The sequence below is a fragment of the Nanorana parkeri genome, unplaced genomic scaffold (assembly GCF_000935625.1).
Source record: "Nanorana parkeri isolate BGI_ZX_2015 unplaced genomic scaffold, ASM93562v1 scaffold7, whole genome shotgun sequence".
NCBI classification, from domain to species: Eukaryota; Metazoa; Chordata; class Amphibia; order Anura; family Dicroglossidae; genus Nanorana; species Nanorana parkeri.
Genome location: NW_017306275.1, coordinates 1633990 through 1638857, shown reverse-complemented (window position 1 = coordinate 1638857; position 4868 = coordinate 1633990). Strand labels below are relative to the sequence as shown.

The window sequence follows — 4868 nt, the reverse complement described above, 5'->3', positions numbered from 1 at the left end:
TACACTAATTACCCCCCACTGTTCTATTGTCCAGCAAGTTCTAGGGCTTAGGAGTGAGCCATTTCCTTTTCCAGGATCTATGACCAATACTGACATCACCTTGTTAATTCATTATTTTCCCGACACGAGGCTGACAGATGACTCTAAAACGATTTGTTGCAAAACAGAAACCTGAGGGCTGCTTATTTCACCATTTAAAACTTTCTGCTGTGACAATAGTTTAGACATTCAAACGAGATGCAAGCTGTTGATTTAATCTTCAGTTGGAGCTCCTACAAAATATACTGCAAATATGCAATAACCACAGGGCCAACGTGTATTGTATGAAAGTAGCGACCACACAAAGAGTGCAGCGACTACAAGCCAAATCGGTTTGAAAGAAATGGAATGCGTAAGCTACCATCTGCTTCTCTAGCCACACAGATCCCAGATAAAAGTGAAGCTATGATTACTTGTTGCTTTGTGATAGTTAGTGACCTTCATAAAGCGCGGGCTAACACTCCGGATAAATGCCAAACAATATAACTGCACCAGGATATGTAAACAAATGTGAAAAGAACAAGGGCTCTGTGTCTGTCTATTCCAACAGGAAACTGCCCAGACCAAAAACACTAGTAGTCATAGTTCTTATCAGGTGATTAAGTAAACAGTACAGTTAAAGCCCTTTCGCTTGAAGTACGTCTGTCATTTTTTTTTTTAATTGTTACTTATTCTGCCAGGTATAAGCCTTTATTGTTATCTACGGCTAGTTAAAAGACATTGGAATAGCCAAGAACTTTAGCACAAAGGGGCCGGGTTATAAAAGACACGGCAACAAGCAATTTGTACAACTTCAATACAGTCCGACAAGTTGAAAAGTAAATCAGGGATGGACACATTAATGTGGAATTCGGGAGCCACCAGATGATATTTTTTTTCTTTAGGAGTCAGCTGCATTGACAACCAGAGAAACTGTAAAAGTTTAAAAGCTGGGCGCCAACTGAAATTTTTAAGCAACTTTGGCTACCAGTCTCTTGGAATTTGCCTTGCCTGATATACATAAATATTCACACCAAGTCAAACTGTAGAGCAGGGGTGGCCACATTAATATGGAAAATCCAGGAGCCAGCCCCATTGGCAAGAGAAAACCTCAAAAGTTAGGCACCAGATGTAACTTAAGGAGCGCTGGCCATCTGGCTCCAACAATTTGTCCAGCCATGCCATAAATAAATATTCACACGTTATCATTGTGTAGAGCATGGGTGGACAAATTAGAATTCAGCAGCCAGCCAGATTGTTTTTATTTATTTTAGGAGCCAGCTCCATTGACAACAACTAGAGAAAGCCTCAAAATGTGGGTGCCAGGTGTACTTTTCAAGAAGCATTGGCTACCTGGCTCCTGAGATTTGCCCAGACCTGCCATAAATAAATGTTCACACTTAGTAAATGTGTACAGCAGAAGCCAGCAGGATATATTAGGAGCTAGCATTAGTGACAACTAGAGAAAAAAACTTAAAAAAGTGATTTTTAAAAAGGAGCGTAGGCTACCTGGCTCTTGCGCTTTTCCAGCTAAGAATAAATATTAGGTGCAGAGATGGTCACCCGTTTATAAAGACTGTCTCTTTCTATTAGTCTAAACTATTTTTGTTGCTACTTTAAAATTGTATCAGTTTTTCTATAAAAGAAAAAAAAAAAAAGCTAAAATCTATAAAAAAATAGAGGGACATTGAGTGTATAAAGGCCAGAAGAGGATACAATAAATGATCTACATGTGTAAGAGAATGGGCACACAACTTAATAAACCTTCATTTGCCATCTTCCACCCACGCTGCAAATAAACAAACTTCATGACAAAACACGTCAAGTGACATGCCTGTGACTACAGCCTAGTAGTGATTGTCAAGTACACTGATCCACTTAGATCGCTGTAAAATGTTTTGCCACCCACAAAGCAACAGTTGATTTTATACATGTTAAAAGGTGCAATGGGGTGGGGGTGAGAGGTGGGGGTGAGGGTCTGCATTGATCTGCATACAGAAGATTCCATGGAGTGCAATATAACCACAAACTTCAAAGAGTGAGCCTCCAGCCCCTGCTGCAGCAGCTGTCTCTCTGTATAAAATGAGTAGGCAGTCCCACATTACATAGATTTATTTCATATATTTTGTAACTGACCTTTAAAAGACGCCAAAAGTTAAAAGGTGACAGTGACAGATGTCACTACATATTACAGTTCTGAGGGTGGAAGTGGTAAGAGGGGGGGAAAAAACAAACAAACCACCACACGTGGTGCTGCTGAGAAAAGGAACACAACACATTTTATCTGCGATAACAAACGAAAACTATTTACAAACCTGCCCTGAGCAAAAAGAGCATAAAATAATAACAAAAAGGTCAATACATGGTAAAAGGAATGCCAAAATAAAAGAGATGTAAATTCACAAATCTTAACTTTACAACTTTGAATTAAGCAAAATTCAAAACAAAAAGTAGCAATGTGCAGAGTAATGACAGCACACGAGCAGTAAAATATAAAAACTGATCCTTTGTTGTTTGTTAGAGGATACAGAACCAAATTGGGCTCGCCTATGAAGAAAACTTGATTTTAAGACAAAGCTGTGTTCTTGAACAGGATCTGCAGAATGAAGACTTGACTAGTCATGCCACTGATATGTCACTGCTAAAACAAAGCCGAAAGCGATGGGCAATTTGACAGCAGAAAAAGTTTCATAAGGAATTAAAGGGACTTTCCATTGCAGCAAATGTGTCAAAGTTCCCCTTCGTGGGAGTAGCTTCAGATACCTCCTACATAGATGCTACCATGGAATTGATTACAGCTTTAAAAAGCACAATATTACTAGAGTAAAATAAACAAAAAAAACACAGATTTCCCGAAACTCACTGGTTCTGTTTATTTTCCTGCAGGACCACATTCACGTCAATGCACTGGAAGTATTTGTTTCACACAAAAGAAGAGCAATATAAAACTTCTCTCCCTTGCCACAATCCAGACAAAAGATCCAAACACGTCCAAATGGCAGGGGGATGGGGAGGCAAGTCTTTTGTTTCAACGGCTTGAAAAAGTTTCAAGCATCTGCAAGCACTTTCTCACATCCTGATCTGTCAGCAGTACTGCCCCCTCCCTGTCACTCTGTTCCTCTCCTTCCAACATGCCCTGCTGTCTTGTATCTGAACAATGCTGAGCACACACAATTCCCTTCACATGGCACGTACAAAGTCAGCTCTTTTCCCAGCTACTCACTCTAGAATTCCCTCCACTCTAGGGACAAAGTGGCCAAAGGGTCGCTGTGCAAGGACAGTTCTTGGGCTCTGCTGCCTAACTTTAAACACTCAGTCAATGTTTAGAGCAGTGGCGGATGAATAGTAAATTAAACACGGAATTCAGGAGCCAGTCTGTCCAATCCAGGAGCCAGCTCCATTGACAACAACTAGAGGAAACCTCAAAAGTTAGGCGTCAGCTGTAATTTTTTGGGGGTGCACTGGCTACCTGGGGTTTGTCCAGCCGTGGTGTGGAGATAAGGAGATCTTGAAGACTCTCATGCTTCAGGTTATTAGATTTGGGTCAGACAGTAAACAACCCCTTTACTTCCACTCCAAATAGCGTCAAGAGGAAATGGGAGACAATCTGATGCTGGTCAGGTAGAGTGTGAAGAAGATGCCACTTGGACATCATAAACCAGGAGGCCATCATGAGGAAAGCCTTCCACTGCTGACCAGGTCTAGAATTATAATCCAAGTCAATATGATGGAGGGAGAGATGCCAACACCTGTCTGACCCACATTTAGTATCAACGTGCTCCTAAGTCCCAGAAGGCCCCTGTGCTGCTACAAAGTCTGCCATATTAATATGTCCACCCCAACTATGTTTCCCAAAGACGTAGCCCTCACCCAACCAGAGACAGGAAAAAAAAAAAAAAAAAAAAAACTTGCACACAGTTTTTTTTTGAGTCATGGGGGGAAACCTAGCGCAACCACAAGTTCTTTTGACCTTTCAAGTGATTTCGAATTCCATCCAAGCAAAGCGCATCAGAAATAAATAATTGTGGAAAGTATGACAGGTCCTGTCATAAGAAAGCTCCAGTGTTCATACACGTCATCGGTATATGTGAAATAATAGGCAAGCATGCTACACAGTGTCATAGTGCAGGCTGGAGCACATGGTACTCTGAGGAACAAAGGAATTCAAACTTCAGCAGCCAGAGGGGATGTACTGAGCTCCCAAAAAAAAAAAAGTTTCAAGACTTTGTGGCTCCAGCTTACAACTCCATCCAAGTCTTGGGAAAGTGGTCACCAAGGGGGGATTTTTTTTACACAATCAGCAAAATCGCTGTCCTGAAAAGTTACTTGGCATTCCCCTCAGGAATGCAAGGCTGCTGTCCAAACAAAGACTTTCCCAGCGAAGTCAGCTTTGGGCTGATGGCACAAATATGACATGTGATGGAAAAGCATGACAGGAACCCTAGGATAGGCTAAGCAGGGGGGCAAGCAGGCACCCCAGAGCAGTGCTCCCCTTGTCCTCAGCCCATGTGCTCACAGTGACGTCCCTCGTGCAGAAAGTTTCTTTGTTCCACAAGTGAGGCTCAGCCATGCGCTAGTTTTCCTTTGTGTGCAGAGCTGACCCGCATGTTCTCACATCGACAACACACACCGTGGCGTGCTCACAACACACTTTTTACTTCAAGAATACACTACAAATGACACAAGTCGGGCTTTTTTTTTACAAACAAGGCACATATAAAGTCATGAAAAGTGTCGGAAAGCACTCAAAAGGGTACAAACTCCCCTGGACTGGTGAAAAGGGGGGACCTCAGACGGTTTGGGATGAGTAGCAACAGGCGAAGGGGGTCTGGGGACATTACTACCCCCCC

General features: G+C 42.1%; 1 protein-coding gene across 1 annotated transcript in view; it reads right to left on the bottom strand.

The window, feature by feature from the left end:
- The window catches only part of TGIF1 (TGFB induced factor homeobox 1), a 14269-nt gene that overhangs the window by 9045 nt on the left and 356 nt on the right, over positions 1-4868 (bottom strand). The window lies entirely within an intron of this gene.